This window comes from Anoplolepis gracilipes, chromosome 12 (genome assembly GCF_047496725.1).
Source record: "Anoplolepis gracilipes chromosome 12, ASM4749672v1, whole genome shotgun sequence".
NCBI classification, from domain to species: Eukaryota; Metazoa; Arthropoda; class Insecta; order Hymenoptera; family Formicidae; genus Anoplolepis; species Anoplolepis gracilipes.
This window is the reverse complement of record NC_132981.1, coordinates 8,199,844-8,222,742: the sequence shown is the minus strand read 5'-3', so window position 1 is coordinate 8,222,742 and position 22,899 is coordinate 8,199,844. Positions and strand designations below refer to the sequence as shown.

General features: G+C 36.8%; 1 protein-coding gene and 1 long non-coding RNA gene across 3 annotated transcripts in view; one reads left to right on the top strand and one right to left on the bottom strand.

Annotated features, from left to right (window-relative positions):
- Nucleotides 1-22,899, bottom strand: part of Sli (slit guidance ligand) — a 321,101-nt gene that overhangs the window by 80,827 nt on the left and 217,375 nt on the right. The window lies entirely within an intron of this gene.
- On the top strand, nucleotides 1,842-22,243 carry LOC140671888 (uncharacterized). Its single transcript, XR_012047807.1, has 3 exons — nucleotides 1,842-2,191; nucleotides 21,675-21,757; nucleotides 22,073-22,243. It is a non-coding gene; the product is annotated as an uncharacterized lncRNA (long non-coding RNA).

The following is a 22,899-nucleotide window of genomic DNA, read 5'->3' as shown; positions in this document are numbered from 1 at the left end:
TACAATTGATCTACTGCTATCTGATGCCTCCTCCTCTTTCTTCGTTCCTCCTTCTTTCGTCTACTTCCTTTATAGTACTCGCACACATTCGCGAAATTACATTAATTACACTCGCGCGGCACTTTGAACGACACTCCCGATAAATCACGTACTTACAGTGCAAGAGAAGAATTACACGAGAAATATATATATAAAAGTACGATTTACTAGACAGGCGATTCATACTCTCACGATAACACTATATTTATTGTTGAGAAATAGTATATCTTTACAATTTTTAATTATTTTGTTTTATGATATAAGTAAAATATATATTACGAATTGAAATTAAAGAGATTATATCTGCGAGCTGCAAAATTATGTTAAGCTATTAAGATATCAAGATAGATTTACCAATGACAAATTTTGATCGAATAAAAATACGCTCCGCTTAATTTACTATTTTTACGTTCGCCTCTTCGTCGTAAAGTCTAAACCTAACCGCTTTCAAGTGAAAATACTATTAAATAGAGTGCACCTTATTTCTCGTGATATACAAATCCCGATTTTGTAATTCGCGCTTGACAAACATGCTTGGTTAATGACGACTGTAAATATTAATTTAATCCGTAATAATGCCGTTGAATTAATTGATCCGTCTTGTTTCCGGGATATTTCGTCAATAAACGAAAATTTTGAGAATGATATCGGTATCCAAGAATCGTTAAACAAATAATTACCGCCTATAAAACCATAATTTATAATTTCTATTCCCATTGTTTTATGGAATGTATACTTTACACGAAATATCTGCTTTGATAAATACTTATCGTTTCGATACGCTGAAGAGTCGAAGAGTCATTACTAAATTAATCGCATAGATTGATAACCGCTAGTTTTATAATCGTGAATAGAATGATCGCGCGGAGCGCTTGTTCACACGACCGTGTATCAAAGGATAATAAGACGACCTTGTATCAAAGGATAAGACAGACCAGAGTGCGCGGCGTCACTGTTTACGTCACGACGAATCTCGCCGGCCGGTATGCCAAGGCCACGGTACATAAAATTTCGTAGTTAAATGTCTCGATGAAAGAATCAGTTATATTTTGTCGCGTATCATGTGTTGTTGACGTACCGCGACCTTGGCATACCGCGCGGCCGACTCGTGACGTAGCGGTGACGTCGCGCGCTCCGTGTCTCCATGTGTCGCGTCGTATTATTCATTATCCTTCGATACGCGGTCGCGTAAACTAGTGCTGCGCGCTGCGCGCGATTATTATCTTCGCGATTATCAAACTGCCTGATTAATTTAGTAATGCTTAATGTATCGAAACGATAAATATTTATCAAAGCAGGTATGTTGCGCAATGTATACGTTCCATGAAATAACAGGAACAGAGATTAAATTACGATTTTATTCTTGGCTTTATGGACGATAATTATTTGTTTAACGATGCTTGAATACTGATATTATTCTCAAAATTTTCAATCATTGACGAAATATCACGGGAACAAGACAGATAAATTTTGATTCAGCATTATTATACACATTAAATTAATTAATACTTACAGTCGTCATTAACCAAGCATGTTGTAATTTATTAAAACCATAGACATACATATTTATAGACATATGTCTATGGTTTAAAACGCGTATATCGCGAGATGTAGAGTGCGTTCCGTTTGACACTTCACTTTAAAGCGATGACGGACTTCAGAGCAAAGAATCTTGCACAGCTATTAGAAGCCAACATAAGATTAATCGGAGCGTATTTTTATTCGATCAAAATCTATCATAAAAGCATTAATCTGGGTGAATATTTTCATATCTTAATATTTTAACATAATTTTGAATATTAGTAGTTCATGGATATTTCATTTTAGTTCGTATATTTATTTACTTACATCATAAAACAAGATAATAAAAAATTGTAAAAATATACTCTTTCTCAGCAATAAATGTAACATTGTCGTGACGAGTAGTGCGTGAATTTCGTCTGCAACTAAATATAATTTTATGCTTTTGCGTTGTTCCTTTCTCGCAATATAAGTGCGCAGTTTATCGGAAGTACTGTATGAAGTAACGCGGGATCGTAATGTATTTCGCGAATATGTCGAATGTCACGTAAAGAGCGGTGGACAAAAAAGGAGGAATAGGAGGAGAAGGCTCGGGATAATATCAAGTTAACAACGAAAAAAATTATATAAGGTAAGAAAATTATAACTTATTTAATACATTGAATGTCAGATCTAATTCTTGTCTTTTTGCTTATGTCGGAATAAAATTTTCACTATTAAATCTCGACAATATATTGCATTCTGTCCGTCATCGTTGCTAAAAGTCAAGTATCGGTGACTAGCATAACATTCAATGTGTTAACATAATTATTTATTTATTATTTGTAAACTTAATTGCTTACTTTTATGTGCATGATAGTCATCTATTTTATTGTACAATATAATGCATATAAAATACTATTTTATTTCAAAATACTTGAAATAAAATATGTATATACAAAAATTAATATATCTATAAATAAATAAGAAATTGTTTTGAATAAAGAAATTATTACGACATTGTGTCTAATGGTAAGATTTATATTATTTATGTAAAAAATTATAAATTACAAATTTTTATTTTTATCACATTTAATAAAGATAAATACAATATATCATAAATCCACTGCTTTAAAATTAACAAATTAAGATAGATTTTTCATAGAAATTATACATTTAAGATGTCACACATAATGTATAAATATAATAAGCAACCATCTTTTACGAGATGCTTAATGCCTGCACATATATTGTACATATATATTAATATCGGTGTCGCAGTATGACGCATGAGAGCGAGCCACGTGCTATACAAGAAAGGGACACTTAATCTTTCCGTAGATTCCCCGTGGATTCCGTCGGGACCCCGTCGGAATATTTTCACACTCCCGCCCCCGCGGTGGTACCCCCCAAAAGAATCGAACGCGGCTTCTACCGCACTACCGACCCCCCTATGACGTCTGTTTTGTAACTATTTTCCGCCACCTTTCTTACCCCCGAGTGCCCCTTCATCCATGACTATGCGCGATTCGCAACGAGGGAGTCCACTTGCCGCATCTCATATATGAAGGAGGAGGGAGGGGGGGGAGCATCCATACAAGATGTAGGAACATACGCGTCTATAGGATTAACTGGGGGGTTCGTATGGTTAATGGACAAAGGGGGAATACGCGTCTGCGGATCCAATTTCGAATTCTATGCTTCGTGAAATTGACGGGTGCGTTTGTGCGGGCGAAATGCTATACTTTCCTTTGTTGCAATGCGGTCTGCGGATAGACAATATGGGAAACATCTCGGTCGCATTCGAAACCTAATAAAGTAGAAACGAGAGCGAGCAGCTACGTAAGCATTAGTAATTTCTATCGAAAGATGATAATTTGCACGATACTTGACATTTTGAAAATTTTATATAATCTATTTGCGTTTAGTATTCTTGTTAATTACAATACTAAGCCACACGATGTGATAAGAAAAAGGTCTTTCAACAGGTGTTTAAAATTAGCGAAACAAATGTATTTAAATTTATACTGAATTCTTAGTCTTAAACCAACGACCGTTTAATGCTTTTCTAATTTGTATTTCAATAAAGATTTTTCATTCAAGAAGAAGATATTGACATAAAAATTGTTTTAACGCGCTAAAAATTTCAGTAAATTTTTTTCTCTCATTCTTGTCTGTTAATATCTTTTATTTCTATTATTTAGCTTCACAAAATCTGTTTGAAATTTTTAAGACTTGTATAAATTATGTTGCTTTAGTATCACACAATTATCTTGAGAACAATGTATATATAATTTTCTCAAGTGCTTTTGCAATTACGGCGAAGTAATTTACAAAAAAGCATTCGAGATTTTTGCGAATTTTCGTTGCTTTATTCTCGATAAGTACGCTGTACAGAATTCGAGCGATAAAGTGCAAACTACGTTCACGTTCCTTGGCCATTAAACGTGATGAGCTATTGAATCATTGACGGTACTACATAGCGCGAAGATCAGCGGTAATCGGCGAGAGGAGATGGAATTTTCTAACAAATAGGGCATCCAGAATTTCACGATTCGAGAACCCCGGGGGCGATAACATCGAACGGCGCTTAAATATCGTTTCCAGAGCGAAAGACAAAAGCGGCACCTGCCCCTTCCCACGACGTGCTGCGCATCTTCCCGATGTTGAAGGTTGAAGGACGATGGAACGAGCGTAGGAGGAGTAAAGTGGTGCGCCCGCGATCGGTCCTCTCCTAATTCAATCCCGTGGGATATCGGCAGCCCTAGGGCGCGGTATCGTGCCAAGGCGTGAATCAGCACGCCCGTGAATTATCCACCTCGTTTATCGAGAAAATTGTAGCCCAGTAAAGATACCGGACGAGTCCCATTGTCCCGTAACTACCGCGCGCGCGCCTATGCTATTGCATAATACTCACAACTCAACGAGAGATGCGTGTTCCTGATGTCGATGCACCAGCTCGGGAAACTATGGTGCACGGCCTCTTAATGCCGGCTCGTAACTCTCGTCCGTCGATTCTCGGTTATGCGTGATTAATCATTCGCTTCGATCGCACTCTGATGACATCTTTGGTTCGCAATTAAGCGATGAAGTGTCTTAAAAGCTATAATGCTATATCAATCGTTCAACTCTCTATTGACATGAAAAATAAGAGTAATATATACTTTTTGTCAGTCAATATTAAATTAAATAATAAAATTGAATAAAGCCATCGGACATATAATAATAACGTAAATATCGGGATTAATTCAATATTAATTGTAAACAACTTTCGTAAAATAAAATGTTTGTATAAAATAAATTCATAATAAAATTTAATATATAATTTCATATAATAAAATGTACATACAATTATAAAAACAAATTTATAATTTATCAAATACGCAAGTCCAGATATATGTATGTATGCTAGTGGCTACAATAATATGACGCAAGCTTATTAATTTGTCTATGTTGGATTATTTCGGTATTGTACTCAAAGTTAATGAAAATTCTACAGTTATTTGATCTACATACATAACCACGTGTTTATTTGAGCGAGTTTGTTAATACTTTTGCAATTTCCAGTCATTTCGAGCGTAAGTTACCTAAAGTATGCACATTATGTATGTTGTTTGTGCTGCATAACTAGTGGTAGGATACGATAGACACCGGTATTCATATATTCATTGAATAATTGTGGGATATGCGTATCGTTCCGCCGCAGGAGAGGGTCCTACGTGTCGTTCCCGTAGGACGGCACGCCCCGGCGATCAGACACGCGGCCAGAAGGTAGGGTTACTTCGTGAGAAGAACGACTTTCACGGGTCGTCGGACACCTACGGAGGAGGGCCCTTTAGGGCGTGAAAATCAAACTAGCACCTGTTACCGGTAAAACACGCGTTTCACGACGATATTCGCGCGCGTTGAAGTGCGATTAATTTTTACAGGCGCGACTTTCAGCCTCGTGTTTCAAGCGTACTTGTTTACGACGAGGGCGTGATAATGTTTAATTCATGAAACATCCTTTAGCAAGAGCAAGAATGACGGGCCATAACGCGTGGAATATTGAATTATAAATTAATTGAAAAACAAATTGATTAAATATATTTAATGACAATATTCTAATGATCAAATTTTTTTACTCTACACACAAAATCTTTGAGCACGTTTCATAGATTAAGTACGCAATTTGCACGCATGTGATGTGATAATCTGATATTTATCAACGATGCGCAGCACTATCTATGTAGTTTAATATAATTCAAAATTACAATCCCCGTTATTAAGAATATAAATGCATAAATGTAATGCATGGATAATCAATGTCGGGACCTTGTTTTCATGCTAACGTAAACGATCGGTAAGATAATGAAAATGCCCACGTGTCTGAATTGAAAAGGAAACTCTTAATTTGACTTTTGATTTTGCGACAACAGCATGGCGGAAGTTAGATTGTATGCAGTGTGCCGGGTAGAATGTATCTCGATCGATTTGACGAGAGGTCTCGCAACACATCGGCATTAATTTTGGCGACGGCGCTTCATTATCATATAGACGAGTGTTTCGTCGAGCGTTATTGGATCTCTCGCGTCACGATGGAACGACACACGCACGTGCGTATACGTGCTTAGGGTAAACGCGCGTAAGGTTGCCTGTTCATGGCTTCCGGCCAAAGAATAACGATCGCTACGGATGCCAACGTCGCCCTGCGAACTATGACGGGCGACTCTTTGTCGGGTTAACTCGGCATAGTAATCACGCTCCGATCCTTGCCAGATATGTCTTTTATCGCGTGTTTTGCTGACGGTAAATAATTATGACCCGTGCGTATCTTCGCTTTATTCGTTATAACAACGTTGCATCATAGTTTCATGGTGTTCGTAACGCAACGCGTTATGCGCTTTAACTAAGTAATGGCGCATCAACGACGAGGCGATCTCGACCAACTACATCCACGTTTGACATTCGCGTGTCTCATTATATCATAAACCACGTCATAAAGATCGCGTATTGTAATAAGAGTGCGTAATAATTCCTTATATATTTTACCTTATATCTTTATATATCTTTTTAGACATTTTGTGTTATCTTCTCATTTCAACGTTAATATCAAAGTACAAAAGCGTATCGTCTTTCGCAAGTATGCGCACCCGACGGGGTAAAAAAGGGATGTTGTATGCCTCTTAAAACTCGCCGTTGATGTATGCCCAGCGTATATACTGATATCTGCCTTTATGCCTTGCTCTTTTCCCGTATAATGTCGGCGATACATCTTTCTGCTTGTTCGATACTTTTTACGAGACGAGATCCGTTCTATGAGCACGATCTACATCTCCGCCACTGTCCAGGGTCTAGGCCGAAGTTCACGATCAAAAAGAGCATAGATTATAAAGCAGCAGTTCGATCACCGTTACGTCGAAGCATATCCGACTGTCAGCGGGTATCACGATCTCGAAAAGGGCATAGATTATCAATCGTTTCGATCAAATTTCTCTGTATTTCTCAGGGTTCAAGGGTGCCCGCTGGGATTCGGCCGACTCGAAAGATTTCATGCGTTACGATGTACAATATATACTATGAGCACTCTCGTAGGCTCGTGTCGGATGGACCAAGTTTAGGGTGGGCTCCCTGCATGGGAAAGTGGAAAGGCACTTACATCATGTTTCCTACAAGGGAACGATCCTTCGCGCGCGAACCTCCCACGAAAATCTATGACATTTCCTCTTGAGGTGCGATTCACAGTCACCTCAGCAACAGGAACCTTATGAAAGTCAAAGAGCGCTTCGTGTTTGCGCGATCGTCTACGGTTCGCAACTTGTTGCTGAATTGGCTTGGCTGTCAGAGATAAAATTGTCTCTCTATGTACAGGTATCACCGAGTGAATATTTACTCGAGATTTCAGGTTGGAAGACCCGATTAAAATATAATTGGCAGAATTTTAACAAACAAACGTTGCACTTTGAAAATAAAGTAACGGTACGAATCGTTCCCGTCGTGACCCGCGATATCTTTGTTGAAAGTATAGTTTGTGCTACGGTATCTTCTTCCGATGAGAATCTCATGAAATTCAACGAGCGCTGCGATCAAGTCTTATGCAAATTTAGCGAGGAAATCAAGCGCGAGATTTTTTTCAAAGCCCGAAGTTGACTTGCGTTAGAAATATATATACGGCAACATCGTGTCTTTATAAAATCATGGCCGGTTGTCGTCGACGTTGGTACAGTATGACGTGATTATTTCCTACTGCAGGATGCTCGTGATTGTTGTCATCCGCGTAGGCTGCTTATGACTCATACTACTTCAGCTTATTCCGCGTTATGATTATAGTTCTGAAAGAGCGACAGCGCGCTTTGTGATTCGTTAACAACGTGAATAAATCGCGCAGAAACCGTCGCTGTCGCTTCTTTCTCCTTTTATGTGAATTTCTTTTCAATTTACAACAATGGACTGTGATTTCATAAAAATATATTACCTGTAAGACATTAATATTTAGTTATACAGAAACTGCAGAATCTGCAACATCACGTACATGAATGATGAATGTATGATTAATTTATATTCTTTCATGATATAAAAATAGTTGTTAAAAATAGTTTAACGACAGTGTAATAAAAAAACCATTGCGGTAGAAGCGTTTCCAAAGTTGACATTTTCTGCATCTCGTAAAATACTGATTGCTTATTTTTTTTTTTTTTTTTTTTTTTTTTTTATGTGACGTTGAAAACCTTGCATAAATATTGGCGGATATAGTCTATAGTCATAAATCAGTTTATACACGCGAAAGATATATGTAACTTTGTAGTGAAAAGTTTATTATTTCTTTTTTAAATCCGGCTTAATTCCCTGCTGCCTGAGAAATATATAATTACTTATTTTTAAACTTTTGTGCTTTTAACTTCTCATTTAAATTATTCTAATTAATAAAAATTTTTTAAGAATTTGCAGTGATGCGAAAGAAAATAAAAGCATATTTTAAATAAGTTTTCTGTAAAGTCCTCGATGTTTAATAAAACTTGAACGTGTCGAGAGAGAAGGTATCAGATCACTTGACCTTATTTAAAAGGATCTCATATAAACTGATGAGAAACGTGACATTGCTCAAGTCCTAACTGGAATTTTCAATGATAGTACATCAGAAGCAGCGAATTAAGTGGTATAATAATATCGTAAAGTCGTCAGTAGTGACGACTTAACTAGGTCAAACGTTTAAGTATTTAGCGCGTCTCTCCTTCTCTCTGGTATATCGCGATCTCGTGTTCCAGAGCAATTATCACGGCAAAGATCAATTTTATGCAATGTATACGCAATGAGAGCACCGACAAGTTATGATTCCACAAAGCATAAATCTGTCCAAATTAATCATTGAATATTTATGGTTTCATCTTCAAAACATGATTCGCTATGCATTGTGCACATGTATCACTTTAATTATTACGCTAGTAAATTCATATTAATTGAGAATTAAATATAGTATATCAATGTCAACTAATTGTCAACTGAATATCAACAAATCATGGTTAATTAAATATTCTTTGTTTGTTTAATTCAATGCAATATCATATGAAAATGATATTGATCAACAATTCTAGAGTTATTTGTTGATGTGAAATCATAACTTGGCGTAGCATTTTCGCAAAGTATAATTTTCAGTTTCTTATTATCGCGAAAACGCGTGTGTAAATCTCACGTATTACACTAGAATCGTATAGTAGCGTTGCAAATTGCATTAGCTCGGGCCATTCATGCGCACGTATCAGTATATCTTTCGTATCTTACTTGATGTAAATTATGACTTCCGTGTTAGATCTATTGAGACGTCTCGCACTTCCACACCATCGCATTTGTTAGCATCAATTTTTGTATTAGAGAAATAAGCCGCACACTTGAATAATCCAGCTGATTACCTTTAACGTCCGCATCTTGACGCATCAAAAGGAAATTTAATTTCACGCCGCACGGTACCCTGAATTAAGCTATATCAACAGCTCGACTCCTCGACGTGTTATAAACGGGCAGTCCTTTAATAGCTTCCGGGAAACTCTGAGATTGCTTGCGAATACTTGCCAACAATAAGAATGTAACATATTACTCTCGTCGAGTATGTCCACGACATTACAATAGCTCACGTAATCGGCCAGCGAACGAAGCGTACATAAACAAATGTAATGCGATATACGAGACCGCATTCCTGAGCGATATACCACACGTGATAACGGCCGCCGGGGGACCTAACATAAGCGCGGGGATTGAATGAGCCGGCGAATGCTTGAACGAGACGCTCAATATACATAGTTTACGTAACCGCTAAAATGGTACATCGACATCACAAGGGAATTGTGTAACTTACGTTACACATACTTTCACGTGGCATTTATCGAGCGAGACATTACCTAATTCCCATTAGCGTAACTCTTATTTCTAATCTGGTTGATTTACTGTGTATTATACTGATTGACATAAATAATAAGAGAAGCCTTCTGCGCCCCGGTTCTTTTACGAGCGTTTTATGTAATACTATGACCAGAGATAAATTACGTTGAAAATTCGCACTTGAGTATATAGGATGATGAACGGAAGTTTCCAATGATATTTAAATATCTAAGTTCGCTCTCACTTTATTTTTAATGTTACACAACATTCCTATACAGTACACGAAGATATATCTAATGAATAGATAGATTGTTAATATCACCGTTATTTGTTATTGTATATGATGATGTCCTTTGTGTAAAAATAAATTGTTATGAATAATTCCATAAAATACAGGAACACCATGATGCAAAACCGGGAATGTATATTTCGCGTTCAAATCTTTTCGCCATAAATAATACACTTATGGCATGCATACAGTTTATCTTGAAATTTAATCGGTGCACACGCAATTGTAGAAAATTAATGCCGATTTGCTGCGATATGCTCCGCAATGCAAAATACATACATTCAAAATATACGAGCGTCGCTCTAAAAGTGGCTCTTTCCAGTAGCACGCTTGGAGGAACAACATATAGGTAATAGATGCAGAAATTAATGCCACTTTGTCAGGGAACGATCGAGTCGTTGACGACAGCCGACGACGAGTCGATCTTGCTCGCGAGATGACGTCTGGCGCCACGAGAGGCATCCGCGGATATATCCTCGACTCTCTCCTCTCACTTCGGAATTATTCTCGTTATATCCGCGCGAAATATATATATATATATATATATATATATATATATATATATATATATATATATATATATATATACACCGTGATGGAAATTGTTGGAGAACTTTGCACGCCGTCGGACGGGGACTTGAAATTCAGTTGTGTTAATTCCTACGAATTTTCGAGCACCCTCCGGGCCGGGGATCGGCGCGCTTAGTGCGTTTTCGCGATTAGTGCGTACACGCCAGCGCGACAAACACTCATCCTGCTCCCGCGCGTACGTTTACGCGGTCGGTCCGCGCGCAAAGGTCGCACTCGCTGCACGCGCGTGTGGGTGAACACGGCTCTTTGCGAATCCATTAGCCGAATCCTTGCTCGGTCGTTTCCCTTCGGGCAGATTCAGAGAGGGAAAGAGAGAGAGAGAGAGAGAGAGAGAGAGAGAGAGAGAGAGAGAGAGAGAGAGAGAGAGAGAGAGAGAGAGAGAGAGAGAGAGAGAGAGAGAGAGAGAGAGAGAGAGAGAGAGAGAGAGAGAGAGAGAGAAAGACACGAATACTCCGATTTCGAAATGCTCGAGCGACCAGCGCGCGATTAACCTCCTTCAAATTCAGATCCGTATAAAATATTGTTGTGCTGCAACAATTCTGATTTCGAACGTCGATTCTGAGTCAACTTTGGCAGTTAAGTGCCGCGGCAGGTAATAAGTTTAACGATATTTTACGATAATGCCCACCTGCGCGTGACTTTAATAACCCGCTATTGTATTAATTACAAATGATATTTGATACAAGATATTACAGTTTTTTTTTTTTTTTTTACGTAGAAACTACTTTTTTATTTAATATTATAAAGATATTATTGAAATTTATCTTATATGTATAATTACTAAAGTTTAATTAATACTTTCGAGCTTTTTCAAAGGATTTATATCAAAGGATTAAATTTTTTTCTTTTTATTTTATCTCTTCCGTTCAAAAGGGATATACATCTCACGAAAGATAATATTGTATCGATAGATGAAAGAGAAGCGGAATAAAAAAATATTGATATAGGTTGCCGTTGAAAATTAATAGCGAAGATGAGAGAAATGAAATTGACAGCAATTGGAGTAAGCCAACCGCAATGTGGTTATGACCGCAATAAAGTTTTAGTGCGTCAGTAAAACTTTTATTTACGCATGCCCTTCTGCCGTTTTATCGTTGTAAGAATATTTTGCTAATTGGAACTATTTTATTCGAGTGATCTTGTCGCTTTTATCGTTATCGTAGTAAAATTGCAATCCTACTTTTATATCACCCGGAAAGGAATATGGAAAACATTGGCACTGGTAAGCCAAAACCGATTTTCCTTCCTCTCCTCTGCTCGCAGTACTATTGTTTTAGGACACAGGTTACACTTACCTGAAACAAAAATAAAACAAGATTAATATTAGAAAAATTATACGATATATTTTTTTACATTTATTATTTATTAATATAATACTTCGATTACAAACTGTTCGCCAAATGTATGTAAAATAATGGTTGCATATAGTATAGAATTTTCGCAACGGACTATCGGTTTTCGATATATTGGCTTTCGTAATTAAAGGATTAATTTATCAATTTTTTCGATGGAACTTAGAGAATTATTGTAGCTTAATATATTATAAAAAAAATCATGCCATCATCGGAAAGTCATAATCGGCAAAAATAATTTCGATTTTTCATTTATTATTACAAATCGAGCTCGTTCACAATGGAATTATACAAATTGTTGGCTATTCATAGTATATTTGATCGGACTAATTATATTTGTGAACTCGAAAGTAACTTTGTTGGTTAGCCGGAATCTGAATGCGGTGAAACGCGTCGAACTAACTTGCATGTTACATATTGATTGCCCGACCAGTCTACGTGTATGAGTTTCCTGCAAACTTATTCGACGCCAAATAGTATTCAACAGGTTTTCGTGTATCGCGTGTAAACGTTAGTTTGTTCATGTTTCGCGAACTGTTGATATCAATGTGAATGTTGCGTCTCGATGTTGGCTTTATTAAAACAGAACTAACGAGGGACATTCGAATATTTGCATATTTATTGTGTTCCTATACCTCGCGTAATAGCATTTCAACTTGTGTTACTTACATCGACGTTATTTTTTGCATTCCATCATTCGTTAATTATCGAACTGCCTCATTATAACTTTGGAAAATTCGTGAGATTGTGAAATGTTTATTTTAGCAGTAACATGATCAAATTTTATCGAAAATAAAAATTTATCATGTTTTTCAGACTTTTATTTATACTTTGCGCTAATAAATCAACCAATTGCATTTATTTTAGAAAAGTGTTTATTAAAAAAAAATGTTTAAAAATGTCTTGTTGTTTCAAAGGATATTTTTAAAATAATTATACAATCAACTGTAGACTATTTCACTCATTGATATAAACGTAGTAATATAATGAAATGATAAAATATATCTATTTCATTAACACATCAAATCTTTTCGTAGGTTTTAAATAAATATTTTCCATTAAATACTGTCTCTTCTAAAATAACTGATAATAAAACAATTACTATTTACATAAAATTTCCATCACATATATCGTGAGTTAATAAACGGAATAAATTTTCAATTTTATCGCAAACATTTCAAGCTAATCGAAAATTTTATTTTCTAAAAAGTTTGATGAGTTTCAATTCAATAAATAGTTTTGTTTGTTATTTTTCCCTCTTCGATCTTGCTATTTGAATTACCCCAGCTCCAAAATTCTTGGCAAACCGCAATATTTGAAGACAACCGTTGGAACCTGTGAGATATCGTCGCATATGACGAATGATGAATAAATATCGCATAAATCACACAGTCACTCGAAAGACGTCGACAGCGCTGAAATAATCGTTATCGGCTACCGACAGCGCGGAACGCCTGACAATGAGACGTTGTCTCCGATCTGATTGGTGCTGGCACAGAGAAACGATGCACATGCGCCTATCGCGATATATCAGCCTGTTTACCGAGCGGTTAACGAGTATAGCTCGGCCCGTGTGCCGTGAACGCATTATCCGGTGAATGAGGCACCAATCTCACCCCTGGATCTCGAAGCGCAAGCAGCGCAGGCAGCGAGCGAACAGTCGTTGGGCATACAGCACTTTTCAAGGCCTACGCGAAGGAAACTTATCGTCCCGACCTGGTCCGGCCACGGTAGACTCGCTGCAAGTGCGAGAGATATTTGCATTTCATGAACACGAGGTATTCTCGTGGAACTAAAAAGTATCAAATTTGCTTAACTGAGCTCAGTGACTGACAATGAGTGATTTATGTCACGCAAATTATTCTTAGATTGAATATATTTTTTTTTCTAATTATTGAATACAATTATTGTTTTATTCATTAATAGAATTATATATATATATATGAGAATTAATATATTTGAAACGTTTACTTTCTTCTCGTCTGTTCATTCGGCGATTATGAGCACGTTTTCACAGCATTCATAAGAGTTTTATCTACTTCATTAATGAGAAAGTGAATATCTTTGATATTATCAGTTACGTTGGGAGAGAAAGAGAAAAAGAAGGATTTTTCGCGCGATGATGCGAGGAGATTATTTTATAATATGCAATTACGCTTTTACAAGTATAAGATGATAAGAGAATAAGATTTTATGAAAAAATAATCTTCGTCCCAGATCTCTAAAATCCGAGCGGTGTCTCAATGCAATTTGCAAAACTTCCGTAGCCAGTATGAAATTAAAGCGTTATACGACAAGCGCAACCTAAACTACTTCACAATTCACGAGATATAAATCTGTACGGAAAACTGTATTGAAGGAGAAAATGTCCTTTAGGCTCGTTAAAAAAGTCTTTACGTATTTAATTGCGTGAGTAAGCTAACAAAATTAATCTGTCTCAACGTACGTTAACTTTGGAAGAAATTCTGACACACTGTAGTCATTCGATATAGCAGAGGATTAAGTCATGTCCGCGAGATTAATGCAATTTATATTTGCATAAGGCATATATGGAGCATACGTGGATCTAAAGCATACCTGCTCGCTTCTGAAACGAGTATATATCACATAAATATTGCGACGATTTCGCGATTCAACGTGCGCTTGCTCTTGTGGAATTTCGTACGTGGTTCATATGCTCGACTCGCATTTAGATTATAACGTTTATGAAGATCGCGTTTGACAAAATTCCATTCATGAGTTTATGATGCATCATCTCGGCCAAGAGCCAGACCACGAGGGATCAGATGACGGGTAAAGACAATTTCCTGCGATTGTTTGGCAACGTTCCGCGCGGGCGATTACCGGACCATTTCGAAAGATAGAGAAAGAGAGAAAGTGGGAGGGCACGTTGATCGCCTCGATATATCGGTGCGACTATTTAGCGCCGCTAACGAGCGCGGAGCCGCCACCGTGCGGACCATCTACACTCGTATAGCTCGTTCTCCCATGAATGGAGCTCGCAATCTCGCTTGTGGATCTCCCAGCGCGGCTGCCGGGACCGGTGAAGTGAACAGTTGGCCGACGTCGGAGAGAGCTTGCTCCACTCGCGGCGATGCGAGCTACCGTTTGAGATTAGCATCTTTTATGCATATACATGGGAGATCTGCAGGCAGTCTGCACATAGATGTAGGCGCGCTACCCAATTCCGCCTCGTGCAGCGAAGAAGATGATACGTTTACGTACGTACATATGTATATATGTATGTATGCACGCGTGAATACACACACAAATACGACTAGGGCTCGCGGAGGGCCAGAAGCGCGAGCCTCTTTCTCTTTCTCGGTTCTCTCAGTTAACTCAGCTCTGCCACGACTTCGCTTACGCCTGTCTCGCGCCGACATGATCGTACCATGGTCAGGGGAATCTCGGCCTTTATGTGCCCCATGCCGGTTCATGCCTTTGGCAAGTGGCCTCCGATCTTATCTCGCGACTCGTCTCCTTCGAAGTGGAGTCCCCTCGATTTAAGCCCAGCTGCGACTACGACGATCGTGCTTTCTCGTGTTGCCACTGCCACAGTGGAAGATGCACGCGGGACGCCTTCCAAGGGTGACGGGATAATTACACGGGTTCTAGCCCGGGGGAGGACTTGTCGTCGCGCTTGCTCGCGAAAGGAATCGTCGAAAAGCCGTCTAGCACCGCAGCTAATGACGATTCCTCTCGATTGCATTCCGCGATTAATTATTGAACGATTAGTCGCTAACTAGGAGGGCGGAATCTCGGCTCCGCTCAAGCTCCATGAAATATGTAAATCGGAGAACATTAAGTATTCATTACGTTTAGGCAAGCGGTAAATTTGAATAACGAGCAACATCGAATTTTTTTGAAATATTAAAGAGAGAGAGCTAAGCGTTCTTCACGATAAAGATTCTTATTCTGCCGTACGAAATTCATGGATTCGTAGAAACGTACGAGAAATTGAATAATTTTGATGATACAATCTGCATTATACGATGAAATTGAAAGCCATAATTTGACTTTCATACCGTCATTCATTCGCAGTCGCGAAAGCGATTGTGTATCGCCTGCAACGTGCAATAAGGCTTAAGAGCGTTCCTTGTTAAAATGCAATTATTCCGGCGCGTATCCAGCATTGTTAGAGCCAGCGTTGCGTGCGAGCGAGATTCTCGCCCGCTGTGAAAATGATTTGTGGGCCTGTACCTATGATAAATTCCGTACACAGTATCGATAAAGGATCGCGTGGGCGATCGAAGGCGCTTACCAGACACTTTAGGTGTTGGAGTAATTGTGCAGAACACGGGGAAATGTTGTCGTTAAGCGTAGGAGGCTGTCGAAGGAGACGGTAGCAATTGGCTTTCTGGATCATTGCCCCATTCATGGATTCGTGCTCGATTGAGCAGCGAGCTTCTACAATCGTTTTCACTTTCGAGATTTAATCTCAAAAAAGCCGAGGTATCGAATAAATTGCAATTAAGGTGAAACCGCGCGCGTTATATGGTTCCGGTAGGATTCTCGCCGATCCCGGTCGATTTAGTTTACTGAAGGGAGAGTAGTATCGCGTCATATTGTCTACATAAAACTTTATTATAAGGTTCTTTAGACCGCATATTTTAGCATACAGAAAATAATTGAATTTAAAAGGACAATCATCTCCGAGAGATCGTATATGAGTCGTCCCGATTTGGCGCTGTTTATGTGTCTATAAAGTATCGTCGGTAATGACAGGTGTGCATCGAAATTTCTTTGTTTGCCGTATGATATTAGCAATACATCCGCGTCTTTATGCGGCACGTGAGGGGGCTCATATAAAAAAGCATTCATGCACAAACCACGATTATCTCGCTCGAAGTGCGCCCTGTACGAATGGCATTGTCGAGACTGAAATTTGTACGTACGCGCATACGGCAACACGACGATGACATTCGCGTGCCTGGAAATATGAAAGTTTTTCTACTGCTCAGACACACACAGGCCGGTGCCGTAATCGTATTCACGGTATTCTGAGCGTACTTTGAATACCGGTTTCCCGTTTCTCGACATGCGTCGACTGTGAGCCAATTTATATGCAAAATTATCTCGCGCGGTAACACATGTTCAAAAGGCATGGACGGCCATAAAAAATTACATTATCACATCGTCACGCGGAAATTTGTATGCAAAAGCGTACGAACGCGATATCGCGCCTACAGATAGGAAGCATCGCGCGGACCGAAAAATGTTGCATTTATTCGTATCTGTCTTTTTTTTTTTCCACGGTTGACCGAAAAATTTAGAGGAAAACCGTGCGAGAAACCCTGCATCTTACTATTAAACCAATAGACGTATACGATACGCTAGGCGTATTACACGGACGGACCATGTGTCAAATTACATTTATGCACGTCCTTCGCTTTATGCCTCAACATTTTTCTTTGTGCATTCGTAATTATTCCGTTGCGCGTCTGCATTCTGCCATAATCGCATGAAATTGGCGACTTAATTAGAAATCTAGTAGAAAGAAGACGCGTCCTAGCCGACGTAATAATTGCGTCGTCTCGAGTTAATTAATCCTACGATCCCCGTGTGGACATCAAAGCAGCGGCAAGCGAGGCTCGTCCCGGCATACGTCATGATTGATTCGTCAAAGCGAATTGTAATTATTTTCGACATCTAATTCGCCGATCCAGGTTGTCATTTACGTGTGAAAATTCACGGTTGTACAAGTGTGAATTAAACGAAATTGGTAGTTTATATAACAATAATTAATAATACTACAGATATATTTGGATATAATATATTATAATATGTACAGAATATTATATATTATTATTGTATTATAATATGTATTGAATACTAAAAATGTTAATAAACTCGGAATTTTGATATTTTAGCAATAAGATGAAGAGTTGGAAGGAATTTGAGCGTAATCTTGCCTTTAATTACGCAACACTGATAGTGGTAAATTATAATTTATTTCGACTAATTTGATAAACAATTATTTTGAAAAACTCGAATGCTAAAACTTGCCAATTACGCAATATTTTGTTCCTGGGATATATTTAGATTTATTCAAAACAACTGCAATATGATTGATATTTCGATCAATGTTAAATTATTATATATATTATAATATATATTAGATACTAAAAATGTTAATAAACTCGGAATTTTGATATTTTGGCAATAAAGATGAGGAGTTGGAAGGAATTTAAGCGTAATCTTGCCTTTAATTACGCAACACTGATAGTGGTAAATTATAATTTATTTCGACTAATTTGATAAACAATTATTTTGAAAAACTCGAATGCTAAAACTTGCCAATTACGCATTATTTTTTTTCCTGGGATATATTTAGACTTATTCAAAACAACTGTCACGATATAAATTTGTCGATAAACTTGGATCTTGCGTTCGCGCCAAGTTTGTATTTCGAAAAGTTATCCGCTATCCGCTACTATATTATGCATCCGTGAAAAAAAAAATATGAAAGTCTGCCATCGACGAAAGTAATTCCGTCACGACGCAACAACGCAAAGGCAGACGACGACGTTATGTAAATGAGTTCGGCTTTATTAAACGAATCGACAGGATCGAGCGAAACGTACCGCCGTTACTCGTCGTTCGTTTGTTCATTTTTCGGTAAAATCGCAAAAATAGCGGGATTATGCAAATACGGCGTTTATCCGTCCGAGACCCAGCAGCGCTCGTCGATCTTCCACGGTCGTTATAACGCGAAGATGTTCAGCAAACGTCGCGAAAATCGCACTCGTTAATCTTCCAGAGCGTTCTTATCGGCCCAGCGTTATGAATTAAAGCCAGTCGCCGTCGGGGCGCAACCGGCCGACGCAGGAACTTAAATAACGAATGTGATCGCGTAATAACAGGTCGATCGGCTTCTGTAGACTGAGCGTAAACTCTTTGCACGTAGCTGTATGTTTATTATCCATGAAGATGAAAAAGCGTTTCAGCGAAGAACACCTGATTGCGCGCGAATCTATCGAGGGAAAAGATAAGTTTGTTCGCGATAGGTTTATGTACTACATTATTATTCGTATTTTTTTCTCGACGATAATAAAGAAAACCATGATGCTATTGTAGGTATCGCGATCGTTGTTTTTGATCGTGTAGCTGAATTGTGTAATTTATTATATGATATGCATGTATTTTGATTAATGGAGAGGGAACTATCTATTTATTCGTTGAGATAGCGAATTACTATAATTAGTGTTGCGTCTGATCTCGTATGAATTTATTACAGCTGTGTTTTATTATATACGTCAAAGGCATTCCAGTTCAAACGTTGATGTAAGTACCGGAATTTCCGTTTAAACGGCTACGAGGTAAACCACCTACTATAAAGAGAAACCAGCATAAAGCGATAGACTGAAGGTTCTATCTTAAAGTAAAACATCATATTTTGTATAGGATAATGTAAAATCTTACATATATAGACAATATATAATAATAGATTGTTAAAGTTGTAATAATACACGTATATAAATTTTAATAAAAATAAGTAATCCTAATGTCATGGTGTTATTATTTTACAATTTAAATTTCGAAATTATCTTATGTAGCAAAATTTTTAAAAAAACATGTGATGGTACAAATATACCTATGCGTTATATGTATGATTTATTCTAATGTCGAATTTATTGTACTATTAGAAGAATTTAACACACACACACACAAATACAAACTTGTATTTAAAACTTAAACTATTCATGATTTTCAACTGAAAACGATTTTTTTTAAATATGTTTAATTGTTGTATTACTAGGTACATATCACAGGGAAAAACGACAGGAAACTAAAAATATCGTGTAAAATGTATATATTGGATATTATTTTGAAGGAATTGCGAAATTGTGTTGATTGCTTCTTACCAGATTTAATTTTATTTTGTATGACTAAAATGATAATTCACATTGAGAGCTCTCGACCTATGAATATTTTATGAATATTCATTGAGCACATATTAGAATAACCAGGATATTTTCACAGATACTCGAATATTTTTAAAATTCATATAATCCATATAACATCCAAATATGATGAATCAATGATGTAGAGCATAAAATTTCGAAAAGAGATCAGTTTCAAACGAGATAAAAAGAAAGAACAGTTAATACATATATATGTTAAATGGGCTGAAAGTTGGAATATGTATCAAAATATTGATTATTAAATCAATCGCAGATAATACACAGTTGTATTTTACTACATTAATAATATTTGTATCAATATGTTATATTTTTTTCTGTAACAATATTGAAATATAAATTTTAAAATCACAAAATATTTTCTTTTGATATAAACAAATAAATTTAATAAATTGAAATAAATAAATTAAAATGATTATTATATCAATCTTAGCAAGATATTTGTGACAATGTGATAAAATTGAAAAATTGGAGGACTCTCGTTTAGAAAAAAATCTAAGAGCGCGATCGGACTTTTCCTCGTCGTAAATGAATAGGGTCGAATCCTTCTACGCGTGATCACGAGAAGCTGTCAGCTCGATAAAACGTCAACGTAATCAAATCGCGGGAGCTGAAAACGTCAGGCGGCGACGTATCGTCGCGTTTCGGGGGTCCAATCAAGGTGGCATTGAATGCGTTTGTTACGATGCCTCGCTCGATTCGCCCCACGGTCTGGATAAGTGCATTATCGGGGCCCACGAATGCCGGCGACACGCACACGCATTACGAGAGACGTGCGCGGGCGTACGAACGAACGCCCGAATGGAAAATCCATAGGCGCCGCCGCTGTTCTCGCGCGTATTCTGCGATTCTAATGAGGCGTACAGTGTCGTCGTCATTTGCCGAGATTGGGCGCGAAGGGAACGCTAGGGGGTGAATGATGGAGAGCAAAAGGAGAACCGGGATCACAAGCATCATGAGAGAGAATTCAATCCCGTAAAGTCGCGGCATAATAAGCAATTACTGCCGTTCCGTAGGAATTGCGAATGGCGCGCTGCCAGGGTAGAAACTCCGTATTTGCGGAATCTCGATTAAATACATGTTAGATACCATTAACCCTTTCAGCCTGGTAGCATTGAAGCGTGTAGGGAATTCTGCATTATAATCGTCGCGGTCTTCCTACGAAGGTTGTTGATGCTATTCAAATCGAATTTGGGATTGTGTCTCGCGGCAAGACTCAAGCCGGCAGATAGTGGTACGAGTTGCTCCGTGTAATTATCCTTCGAAACGTGATGGCGACAAAATATTCCGAGAAAATGCGATTATTTCCTACAAACAATTTTAGCCATTGTCAGTTCCTAGTTCGTACGATTACTAAACTCTTATTATTTATAATATGTAAATGTATCAAAGTGACGGCTATTTATGCAAGCATTTATTACGTAAGAGCAAAATAACAATCTCTCTCAAATCGAATGATACTTAAATAAAGGAAAATAATTAATAGACCATGGAACTCAAAAGATTGTAGATTTTATATATGGAGTTATTATAGAGAATTATTAGGGATCTTTTTTTCAATATTTATAAAATTATTTTATTAATTATTTTGAACGCTGCTATAATTTAAATTTTATTTGTATGTTACAGATCAACAAAGCTGACGATCTCGACAATCTGAGAAGAAGAGAAAGCCTAAAAGAAACATCGGGCACCAGCGGAGCAACCTTGAGGTAATTTATTATTTGTATGCTAATTTTATATCGCGTAATTTGATTTGTTATTTAAATAATTTATTTAAGAGAAAATGAAAGAAAGAGCCAGTCATATAAAAGGATGTAATCCTATAAAAGTTTCTACATATACATATGTATAATCAGAAATCGAATCTTTTCAAAATTTATAAAATTAGTTTATTGTCTATTAAATATCTTCTTATTATTGTATGCATCAAATATAAAATTCAATCTGTGCAATAATAATTTTTGGAAATATTAATTATTTTGTGCACTACTACAATTTGAATTTTTTTTACTTGTATGTTACAGGTCAACATAGCTTCAATATTATCAACTCCGCTGTTGCGCATCGGTCGGTGAGTGATAAAATTTTATTTTATTTCGAGGCAACGGATTTGTAGAGATAGATGTATAGAAATCAGAGATTGAAGGTTATAAAGGTTCGTTGTCTTGAAATGGCTAGACTACAACAAATTAGGTCAAACAATTTTTGATAGATTCTCTCCATATATTTTAAAATAATATGTTATACAAGTGTAAATTAAAACATATATTATAGAAATATAGACAACAAAATTTAAATTTAAATTTACTTATTTTATTTAATAAAGAATGTATCAGTTTTATTAATAGTTGTATTGTATAAATATTATTATTTATTTATTATATGTTTAATTTATATAACTTATTTTTATATATAACGTATTTTTATAATAATTAACGATTTTATTCTAATTTTTTGTAGTTTACTCTTTCATGTAGCGTAATGTATAACAGAACTTTGCTTTGACTGATACCAATCCAAGTTATCGATCGATTGAATCACTTATAATATTTAAATTATAAGTAAATGAGATACTCTAAAGTGGAAGTATAATAACACTAATGTAATAAAAAATGTCTAAATAAATGTTATCAATTTTTTTATTATAAATTTAGTACTTTAATTATAAATAATATTGCATACTTATATTGTATATTACTATAAAAATATCAATTAGTCTATTTTAATTGATAACTTGGTATTATATTAATTTAAGCAAAGTTATTGATTATAATTCTTGATAAAAAAAATTGTAGTAATATAATTTTATACACACACACATATATATATATATATATATATATATATATAT